Source organism: Hyla sarda, unplaced genomic scaffold (assembly GCF_029499605.1).
Source record: "Hyla sarda isolate aHylSar1 unplaced genomic scaffold, aHylSar1.hap1 scaffold_647, whole genome shotgun sequence".
Lineage (NCBI taxonomy): Eukaryota > Metazoa > Chordata > Amphibia > Anura > Hylidae > Hyla > Hyla sarda.
In genome coordinates this window covers 141,279-153,721 of record NW_026610662.1, presented here as the reverse complement: position 1 = coordinate 153,721, position 12,443 = coordinate 141,279, and the positions used below count along the sequence as shown (strand labels likewise).

Below are 12,443 nucleotides of genomic sequence, written 5' to 3'. Positions count from 1 at the left end.
AAACACTCGAGTTGGGAGGCAACCATGGTAAGACATCCATACCACATCTTTTTGTCTATTTGATAAACCAAAGGAATTAAAAAGGCTCCAAATCTTAACTGACTGTGCAATATTACAGAATGGTACTTCATTAAATTTTTCACTCTTTCTCAACTCATATTCTATTTTCTTCTTTTCAGGTTTCCCCAAGGAGCTCAAATTAAACTGATCATTGAAAGACCGAAGAACCACATAAAAGGTAGGTATAATCAGCGCCATTGGTTTCCTCAGATCCCTCTCACACCAGCCCCACTTAGAAAACAACCATCCTGCTAAATATTTACACATATCAGCTGTTTTACTATTGCACTGGATCGTCTTGAAAATTAAAAGAAAATAGTGTAACTTTAAAAACAAATCAATATTTGGAAAGTCATATCCACCATTCTTTACAGTACTCATTACCTTCTCTCTTTTCATTTTTTCCATTTTGGATCCCCAAAAGAAAACAAAAAGTCTTCTTGTTGTCTTCCTCATCCAAAGCTTACCAGGTGGAAAAACCATCGCAGTATATAAAAGTAAAGGTAAAATCACAGTCTTAATAACAAGTACTTTCCCTTTAAGGGATAAACTCCTCAATTTCCAAAAATTCAATTTCTTTTCAATTTTACTGTCCAGCTTGTTGTAAGTCTCTCTCCCTTTAAGATTCTTTTCAAAAATGACCCCTAAAACTTCCACATTCTCCTTTATCTCTACTCCATCCACCAACACATCTTCGCATTTCCCAAAATTCACCAAATGACATTTGCCCCAGTTTACACACATTCCGGCCACACAGCAAAAAATTTGAATATGCAAATTCACTCTATTCAAATCTGCTTTTGAAGTACATGTAAACACAACATCATCCATGTAGCTTAAAACCTTAAGATCACTCCCACCACTGCCAGGTATAAAAACTCCTTTAACACATTTGTCTTTCTGAACATTCTTTAACAAGGCCTCTATTACACAGATGAAAAGGATTGGGGAGAGTGGGCAACCCTGCCGAACCCCTGATAAAATCTTAAAAGCAGGACCAACATGGCCATTCATTAAAACTTGTCCAGTAACACCATTATATAACCCTTTAATAACATGTAATAACTTCATTGGGATCCCCATATGTTTTAGGGCCGTAAACATAAATTTGTGTGCGACTTTATCATAGGCCTTCTCGAAATCCACTGACTCGACAAAAAGAGGCACCTTATTAAAATTACAATAATAAATAATATCCCTTAAAATCAATAAATTATCAGTAATTCTTCTCCCGGGTACAGCACATACTTGGTAATTATCTACCATATGGCCAATAATATTCCTAAGCCTGTTTGCAACAATTTTAGCAATAATTTTATAGTCACTGTTTAACAATGAAATTGGTCTCCAATTTTTTATATCACGTTCGTCACCTTTCTTATGTATTAGTGTGATAATTCCCTTCTTCATTGAATCAGCTAAAATCCCAAACTTAAAAACATATTGCACAACCCGAGTAAAAACATCTTTTAAAAGAGGCCAAAATACAACATAAAACTCAGCTGGAAGGCCGTCACTACCAGGGGTTTTACCTTTTGCCATTCCATTCAGCGCCATTCTAATTTCATTTTCACTAACATCTTCCACCAAAAAAACTTTCTCCTCATCTGGAATTTGATCCTCTAAAATGTTACAGTAGTCTTCCATTTCATTAATAGCAGCTTTACTTTCATTACTAAAAAGTGTTTCATAAAATTTACAAACCTCCTCCTCCATCTCCCTACCAACCACCTCACCACTTGAGGTTAAAACTGACTTAAAGACCCCCTTTGGCTTAAAACACTTTTTAAAAAAATATCGACTACATTGTTCATTCTCCTCCAAATGTTGCACCTTAGCCCTGTAAACAATATTCCTTCCTCTTTCCTTCAACCTTGTCTTCATCTCTTCCTTAATTTCACAAATTTCAGCATCCACCTCTAGACCAGCGTTCTTAAACTTAAAGAGAGTCTCCAACTGTGAAACTAAAGTCTCATCTCTCCGCCTCTTCTCCTGTGCTCTCTTAATGCAAACAGACTTAAAATAACCAGCAAAGTTCACTTTAGCCCAATCCCACCAGTCTAAAATATTTTTAAAACAGTCTTGTTTAGCAGCACAGGATAAAAATATATTTTTAAAACCTGCCATTACCTCCTCTTCTTCAAGTAAACTCACATTCAACTTCCAGAGTCCCCTACCAAAGGCAATGGACTCTGAGATGCTTATTTCAGCAGATAAAATTTTATGATCTGAGAAAATCGACATCATCTGATTACACCGGGCCACCTTCATCCCTTCAGACACAAAAATATAATCTATTCGGGATTTACAGTGACCACTATCCGATACATATGTATATCTATCATCAGTGTCAATCATCAGTCCAGCATCTATATAGTGTAAGTCTTGTACTAATTGATTTAAAGCATTAGAGGTAATGTCAGTTCGGACTTCAGCAGCACTCTCACGGTCATTAACAGTACGGATACAGTTAAAATCACCAGCCACTATAGTACTTTCCCGACCAGGGATAAAAAACTTCAAGGACTCTAAAAAAACCAACCGCTCTTTCTTCTCTGCTGGGGCATATACGTTAAAAACTCTAATCCTCTGGTCTAAAAACTCAAAGTTTAAAACCATGCAACGGCCTGGTATTAAAATCTGGCAATTTAAAACTTTGATATTGTTATTTTTGATTAAAAAACCAACTCCTTCATTTTTGTTATCCGTACTAGTTGACCAAAAAGATTGTCCCATCCTCCACTCATCAGCATAAGGTGCAGATTTAATTGCACACTCCTGTAAACATATTATATCAGCTCTCACATTCTCCAACACCTCAAAAATAGCAGCTCTTCTTACTTCTGATCCAATACTCCTGACATTAAGGGTTGTTAAGATAAGAGTCATAATAACTAAAATGAATAAAATCAAAACTTTAATATCCATCATAGTTAAAAATTACTGCTCTGACTCTCAACTTTCCTTAAAACATTTTCATAACAATCAGGCGACCCTGGATCAGAGTCCCTGTCCATTTCAACTCCTCTTCCAACCACTGGGTCCTCTTGATCCCCAGTCCAACTTCCTTTTTTACTTCTTTTACTTTCCACCCCCACCTCATCCTCCTCATCACTGCTGACAAATCTCTGAGCAGGTGTAAGGGACTTCTCAGATGACTGCACATTTTCTTGGAATTCCATTCCCTCCTCCTCCCCCACAACAGGGTCTGGACATTCCACATCACCACTCATGCTTCCACAAGGAAACACATCTCCATACACAGTTTCAATCTTCTTGACCTCCACCCCCTTTGCACATGTTACTTCACTTGTGGAGACCACTTTCTTATACTCCTGTTCAACCACCACACTTGTCTCCACAAAAGCCTCTTTAATCACATCCACCTGAGCAACAACATTTTTAACAATCGTACCACCTGCGCTCCTCCCGACTTCACATTCCCCCTCCACATTAGATTTTTCACCTCCATCCACACCTCCATCCACACCTCCATCCACACCTGTGGCTTCTGAAAAAGACCTCCTTCCCATTCCCTGTTCATTGCTCTGTCCACCTTTACTTCCAGCCGCATCAGCATAACTCCTTCTCTTGTACCATAAGTGACATCCTCTTGCCAAATGGGAATTACTCCCACAAATATCACAAGTCTTTTCCTCAACGCAAAAACTTGTTTCATGCCCAGTCTTGCCACAGTTCCTACAAACAACACCCTTCACAGGACATGCGTCCTGCACGTGGCCATATGCTTGACATTTGCGGCAAAACTGAAGCTGCCCCTCATAAAAACAAAAACCACGCTCTCCTCCAATGGAAAAAACTTGAGGAATACTCTTAATTCCCTCCTCCATAGACTCATCCTTCTTGAACTTCACAACATATTTCCTTTTACAGTTAAAAAAACCATGTCTGTTCTTTAGTTTTCCAAAAAACTTCACTTCTTCACAATAACGATAAAGAAAATTTGTTACCATTGAGTCTGTAACTTTGGGATTGTACATATGTACGATGACCACTTTCTCTGTACTCAGAAACAAAGGCTCTACTTTAACTTTCCTCATAATATCCGGCTCATTCTTTCTCTTCATTCCTTCCAGGTCCTTGTAGACCCTCTGACAAATCTCGGAATTAACAAATGTAACATCATAAATACCCTGTCTAGGGAAATCTTGCATTGCAAATACATCTGTTACCTTTAGGTACTGGAGCCTGCGTAGAATCTCCAGCACAATCTGGTCCAGGCCAACCGTTCCCCGATGTTCCGTTGGGACGAAAATCCTGACCGTGTCTTCCATTCCGCGAATCCTTTCTCCTCCACTCATTTTTGCAGGTGATGAAACCCACTATCGCAACTCCGAAATAACCCAGGGCCCCCCGCAAAGAGGGCCCCGATCACCACCCCCTTCAACTCCTAACCCGCCCGGTAAACCGCACGGGATCGAAGCCAAAAGGCCGAGAAGCGATAACCGTGAAAGGGGCGGGCCCAACAAGGTCCCCTTCATGGGCACTATCACTGCTTGCTGTCAGGGAGGCTGCCAGACAATTTTCCATGCACACTCTGGGCTGGGGGGCAGTCAACCACCAGTACACACAGCAGAACCTAAACCCATACCATTATTGCTAAGCAGCAAGACAGGGGCCCATTGCACTCCCACGGGGCCTTTTTAAATGCAATCCATAACCCGGATTTGCCAGGAACCCTTCTTACTCCTCCTACTTGCATGTGACACTGGGCTTAGGATCTGCATAGGAAACACACACACAAGCACACACCTACCTTTGTTGCCTGCAGATGCCTCCTTGGCTGTCCCCAAACGGTATCAAACCAACACCCACGGGAAGCTGTAAGCATAGAGGACATGCCTGCACCCCATTGGACTTACCTGTGTGGGTTAAATCCGGGTTATTTGACAACCTATGGCGGTGATGGTTCTGCTCAGGCAGAGCAGTGCTGATGCTCCTCATAAAGCTGTCGCTGCTGTGAAGGTTCTAGGTGACATCACAAATCCCTATGGTTACATACACAACAAAGCTGGGTTGTTGTTGTTTACACTCTGCAAGGCCTGTGGAAGTGAGTGACATCATAGCACTGTAGTTCTGAGGGTTCTAGATGGATGCAACAATCTCCTGTTGCTTCTATGAAGGCCATAATAGACGACATCACCAAACAGCTCCATAGTCACATACACAGCAAAGGAGAGATGTTGTTTACACCTAGTGATGTCAGTGGTATTGAGTGACATCACAGCACAGTGCTAAGGCTCCTGGGCCTGGACACAGCAGCGGCTGCAATATCTCAACGGAGAATACGTTTATATATATGTGTGTGTGTGCGCGTATATATATATATATATATATATATATATATATATATATATATATATTTCTCCGCCGAAATCACTTTTAAACCCATTTCCACCTTTTTTTCCCTTCTCTTCCTCTTACTTTTTTTTCACGTTTTTTTACGTTTTTCTCCTTTTCGCCTCTTTTCTGGGCGTATTATTCTTCTTTTTCTTCTTTTTTTTCGTCTAATGCATACCCCATCAGTGCAGCAATGCTTATTCAATACCGCCAGCAGATGGAGACACTGGGGGATAATTTTCTAAGGATTTATACTGATTTTTCCTGTCTGAATTTGTCGCACAGAAAGTTGCAGGCCAAATATGTGTGACATTTCTGCGACTTTAGCTTCTAGAGCATTTTTACAACATTATACATAGGTGCTGAATACATAAAAAGCGACTGTTCAGCGACAGACAAGTCGCATCGGCTGAAAGTAGGCCAGAATGTCAGTCCATGTTGGAGCAGGTTTAGATACAGTCTAAAGTATAGATCTCAAAGTCTGTGCACAGAATTTAGCAAGGGCCTCGCACCTTCTGATGCATCAGGTAGGTGCACAATAGCATAGCCTAACCCTCTGTACTTTGGTCTATATTGATGCGGGACATAGACAGCCAGCTGATGACCAATCCATTAGTGCAATGGATGGCTGGAAGCATTTGTCTTTGCCTTTGCAATACCACAGAAGCAATGCATGGTCAATGTACAGCAATGACACACCTGTGTGAACAGCCAGGAGACCCCCCCCCCCCCCCCCCCATGTTATGTTACATAGTTACATAGTTAGTACGGTCGAAAAAAGACATATGTCCATCAAGTTCAACCAGGGAATTAAGGGGTAGGGGTGTGGCGCGATATTGGGGAAGGGATGAGATTTTATATTTCTTCATAAGCATTAATCTTATTTTGTCAATTAGGAACATTCAGCACCCACCCGCTATCAAGGCAGCTGCCTATCATGTCATGCCCTACCTGCACAGGTGTGCTGGCTACTCAAATGATCCAATTAAGGAGGCCATTTAGTCAGCAGCAGCAGAAGTCCTGTGCCTGGACGCTCCAACAGCGGCCAGACACAAGCAGAAGCAGCAGAAGCAGCAGCAGCAGCACCACCTTTTGTTTTTTGGCTGCAGCAGCAAGGCCCACAGGGCTGGCTAGCTGGCTAGCCAGCAAGCAGGTAGCAATGAAAGTAGGAATCTTTCTTTTTAACCCTGTAAGGGGGTGGTGCACTGTACCCGAAGATACTGCCATATCGGGTCAATGCATAGGGCGACGGAAGCAAGCTTCGAAATCGGCCCCCGTTCTCAAAAATCCATTTAATATATGGTCCCCAGATAGGGGACGTATCAGATATTAAACTGATAAGAACAGATTTTTTTTTTACATTTTTATTGAAAAAACTCAAAAACTTAAATACATCACAAAAAATGTTTACAATACATCAAATACTGTTTTCCATAAATGTAAATTCCACATAGCTAATGCTTTTTTCTGCCCATATCTCTTTTTATCAATTAAATAGTACAAGTAAACTTCACTGTATATCATCTTCAAACATTCTTTTTCACAAATAAAATCTCTTTTGAAGACAAGGATATTACGAACTTTCCATAATACATTTTTTGTACAGTTGATAAAAATCCACAAAATTCTCTCTTTTTCTTTCGTAACTCCATCACTTTTGCCATATAAAACAACTTCATGATTTAAAACTTTTAGACCTGTTAGGAATTTCAATAAAGAACCAATTAGTCTAAAAACCTTTTGTGCAAAATAACAATTCCAGAAAAGGTGCAAAACAGTTTCATCTATATTGCAATTTTCCCGGGGACAGACACATACAGCATTTAGACCTCTTCTATATTGGAAAAATCTTACCGGAAGACACTCATGGATAATCATCCATGCTAAATCCTTGTGCTCATTAAAAAGATATGGCTCGTTTACCTTTTTCCATATTTGTACACACCTATTATAAGAAAAATTAGAGACCATACATATTTCTTCTTGCAAATTTAACTGTACTTCTATCTTGCGAGCATCCCTCAAGGTTAACAAGTCAAAGTCTTTAAGGTTATACATACGTATAATTTTTTCTAAGATGGCATAATGTTTAGGCGGAGTTAAAAGTACAGGAGAAGATAATGATAAAAACACCCATTCTCTTTTTCTAAAAATATGTCCCGCAGAGTACTTTAAAAAACAGGACCATACACTTTTCATAAAAAGTCCCCTAAAACACCAACTAAAAAACCTTAAGTATAAAAATTTTCTAATACAGGGAACCTGTTTTCCTCCATTTTTTTGTGACTTATACATAGTATCTCTTTTTAATTTTTCTGCTTTAGAACTCCATAGAAACTCAAAGAGAATCCTCTGAAGTTGCCTAGACATAAGTTCATTAGGAGGATAAATCATATTTAAATAGAGCATAATGGGTATTAGCATAGCCTTAATCACCAAAATTTTACCTTCTAAGGATAATTTCCTAAGGGACCAAAAGTCTACCTTTTTCTTTACCTTTTCTTTTACCATTAGCCAACTTTCCTCACCATTGTTATTTTTATCAAAGATGACTCCAAGGATTTTTATTTTTTCTGACTGTAATTTTAGGTTTGGTATTTGCACGTTTTCCCATTTACCTATATAAAAACAGTCACATTTAGATAAATTAAGTTTAAAAGCAGAAGCTTTACAAAAGAAATCAGTAACATCAACAACTCTTTGTAAAGAGAAGGCACTTTCACAAAAAACATTAATATCATCCATATAGCCACACACTTTAAGGGTGGCATTATTACCTCCAGGAACTGGCACTCCTTTTATTATTTTATCATTCCTTATTAAGTTTAACAGAGGTTCTATTGCACATATAAACAGTATAGGAGACAGAGGGCAGCCTTGCTTTACCCCTGATGATAAATTAATAAAATCTGTAAGGAAACCATTTATTAAAATCCTGCTAAAAGAACCTTTATATAAGAGAGCAATTTGCTTAATAAATATGTTAGGAAAACCCATGCGTTGTAAAACCATCCATAAAAAACAATGTGATACTCTATCGAACGCTTTATGAAAATCTAGAGATAGAATGGCTAGATTTTGATTCCGCTCTTGCTGATACCATATGACGTCCCTAATAGCATTTAAAGGTTCAGCTACACTCCTTCCTGGGACACCACATACCTGATCCACATGGATGACCTTGTACAAAAACGGCTTCATTCTGTTAACAAAAATTTTTGACATAATCTTATAATCAACATTAAGAAGCGTAATTGGTCTCCAATTTTCTAAGCTGTTCCTATCCCCCTTTTTGGGGATCAGAGACACTATACCACTCCTCCAAGATAAAGGTAGAACATCAGAATTAAAAGCCTCCTTAAAAATATTAAGCAAATCATCTTTAAAAATGTCCCAAAAGGTTTTATAAAACTCTACAGGAAGTCCATCAGAACCTGGTGTTTTACCTGTGGATAAACTTTTAGCAGCAATTTCTAATTCTTGGCATCTTACTTCTGTGCAAAGTGCATCTTGGTCCTCCTTACTTAAACCACAATCTAAAGTGCTTAGGAGAAAATTAGCAGCAGATATATCAATGGGTTTCTCATTAAACAGATCTTGATAAAAGGATTTAGCTTTGGATAACATTCCTACATTAGTAGTTTCATCCTCAATGTTAATCATTAACTTTTTTGTTTCCATTACCTTTTTAAAAAAGAATCTTGTACACTTTTCATCCTTCTCTTTACATTCAACTTTGGAGTTAAAAATTATTTCTTTCCCTTTGTTAGTTATAGCCTTCTGAATATCACTTTTAACACTTAAAATCAGATCGTCTACATATACACCCAGCTCTTTGAGTTGATAATAGGTTTGTAGTTTTGTGTTAAGATCTCTATACCATTTCAATTTCTCTTTTGTTTTTTTAACACCCATCTTAATAAAATACTCTTTAAATTTTACCTTGCAGAATTCCCACCATGCTAAAAGAGAATTAAAATTAGTCCTTGAGTTCTGCAATTTTTTAAAAAGATAGATAAAATTACATTTAATTTCTTCATCTTCAAGCAAAGAGATATTCAGACGCCAGACTCCTTTGGCTCTGCAAACCCCATCAAACTTACATGTAGCAGATAAAATCTTATGATCTGAAAAAAAGGTAGAAGTCAATTGCATATTCCCATAAAATGCAAATCCAGAAGCAAAAATATAATCAATCCTTGACATATAAAGGCTATTCCCCCAGGTATACCCAGGGTCATTAGGGAAAGAGGTTCTCCACAAATCTTTTAAATTAAAATCAACTATAAAATCCTTTAGTTGTTTTTCAGTCTTATCTTTCCTTTGTTCAGATCCTCCAGCCCGCTCCTCTCCTGCCATTATACAATTAAAATCACCAGCGATGATAAGCGGGGATGAACCCGGTAAATAAAACTGAATTTTCTCTAATAAATCAGATCTTTCATCCTTATCTGGAGAGGCATATACATTTAAAAGTCTCATATTCATGTCATTATAAATAATATGAACGAGCAGGGCTCTACCGGGTACAATGTCTGTGAAGGAGGTAACTTTATACTCACTGCTCTTGAACAGTATGCAAACACCAGTCACTTTCCTCTCATTATCCCCTGACCACACAGACGGGCCAAGAGTCCATTCAGATCTCAAAGATGAATAATTGATATCATAATCAATGGCACATTCCTGTAAAAATAAAATGTCTGTAGGCAAAGAAGACAAGAAAGAAAATAAAGCAGCCCTCCTCTCTGGGCTCTTCAAACTCCTCACATTGAAGGAGGAGATATTAACACTTGGTAGCTCCTGGGTCATTCATTATCCTCAGACAAAGAACCCCAATCTGTAGGTGGTGACACAAATTCCTCAATATTAACAGGGTCGGATGCTGTTATAACCTTTTGGCAGACAATCTCCACGTTCCCCTCGTCCGCACTAACTCGACCACTCCTTTTGATGTTAAGGCCCTTTTCCTCTTTCCGGTCTCTGCTTTTCCTCTTTCGCCGTTCTTCTACATCCATCTCCTCTGTATCCCTTCTGGGCGGTCCAGGACCCTCAACTTCCATGAGAGGAGAACCCCTCACTTCTGTCTCAGGTCCCACGACCTTCCCCGGGGACACAATGCTTTTGGAGACATGAGCCACAGCAGGTATCACAGGAATTCCGGTAGCAGAAGACTCAGGCATCACTTTCAGGGTGTGGGTCTTAGGCACAGGCACAGCATCCATGGAGCTCTTCCTCATCGAGGGACCAGCCGACGTAGCCACAATATTGGCCCAGGAGCGTTGAGGACAATCCTTAAAAGCGTGTCCTTTCTGCTTACACACATTACACAGAATCTCATTTTGACAGTCCAAAGTGGTGTGGCCTTTTTGGCCACATCTTTTGCAAATAACCACTTCCTCTTTGCAAGATTCTTGTGTATGACCATATTCATGGCATTTCCTGCAATAATACGGCATCCCAGGGTAGAATAAATAGCCACGTTTACGCCCAATTAAAAAATTTGCAGGTGGGCGACACAGACCTCCAATTCCTCTCACATCTTCTCTGAACTTAACAGCAAACTTATGCTTTCCAGTCCAAAAGTCCATTGCATTCATTATTTTATGAGAGTATTTGACTTCCGCACAATATTGGTTTAAAAATAAGACAATGTCTCTTATATCCACGTATGGATCGTGCATAGTAACCACCAGTGGAACATCGCCATTAGAATATAGAGCAATGAAAACAAGTCCTTTCATATCCTCCTCATTGGCAAGCTCCCGAACTTTCTCAAACATATGGTCACATGCAGATGCGGAAGTCAAGGTAAGAATGAAAAGTCCTTTACCTGGGTCTTTTAGGCAAAACACATCTTCTCTCTGAATGTGCAATAAATCCAGCATAATTCTCTTGACAAAAAATTCCAAAGTCATCTTCTCCTTTTTCTCCTCATCCACTTCAATACGGAAGGTGTTCTTAATCCGAGTTTCAGTATGCGCAGCAAACCTAAGGGTCGCCATGGGGGATCGCCTTCCCGTTCTTTGTAAGTCCTCCTCCTATAGCAGCATGAGGCTTAAGACGGCTAAAAAACCGCCGATGCCTCAAGGCCGAAGGTTCGACGAACTCAGAGCCCCTTGACAAGATACAAGATCTTAGCCAAAAGGCCGAGAAGCGATAACCGTGAAAGGGGCGGGCCCAACAAGGTCCCCTTCATGGGCACTATCACTGCTTGCTGTCAGGGAGGCTGCCAGACAATTTTCCATGCACACTCTGGGCTGGGGGGCAGTCAACCACCAGTACACACAGCAGAACCTAAACCCATACCATTATTGCTAAGCAGCAAGACAGGGGCCCATTGCACTCCCACGGGGCCTTTTTAAATGCAATCCATAACCCGGATTTGCCAGGAACCCTTCTTACTCCTCCTACTTGCATGTGACACTGGGCTTAGGATCTGCATAGGAAACACACACACAAGCACACACCTACCTTTGTTGCCTGCAGATGCCTCCTTGGCTGTCCCCAAACGGTATCAAACCAACACCCACGGGAAGCTGTAAGCATAGAGGACATGCCTGCACCCCATTGGACTTACCTGTGTGGGTTAAATCCGGGTTATTTGACAACCTATGGCGGTGATGGTTCTGCTCAGGCAGAGCAGTGCTGATGCTCCTCATAAAGCTGTCGCTGCTGTGAAGGTTCTAGGTGACATCACAAATCCCTATGGTTACATACACAACAAAGCTGGGTTGTTGTTGTTTACACTCTGCAAGGCCTGTGGAAGTGAGTGACATCATAGCACTGTAGTTCTGAGGGTTCTAGATGGATGCAACAATCTCCTGTTGCTTCTATGAAGGCCATAATAGACGACATCACCAAACAGCTCCATAGTCACATACACAGCAAAGGAGAGATGTTGTTTACACCTAGTGATGTCAGTGGTATTGAGTGACATCACAGCACAGTGCTAAGGCTCCTGGGCCTGGACACAGCAGCGGCTGCAATATCTCAACGGAGAATACGTTTATATATATGTG

General features: G+C 40.1%; 1 non-coding gene across 1 annotated transcript; it reads right to left on the bottom strand.

The window, feature by feature from the left end:
* Window positions 1–6,616: 6,616 nt before the first annotated feature.
* LOC130342268 (U2 spliceosomal RNA) lies at window positions 6,617–6,812 on the bottom strand. The gene has a single exon (XR_008881941.1). It is a non-coding gene; the product is annotated as a U2 spliceosomal RNA (small nuclear RNA).
* Between the last annotated feature and the right edge of the window lie 5,631 nt (window positions 6,813–12,443).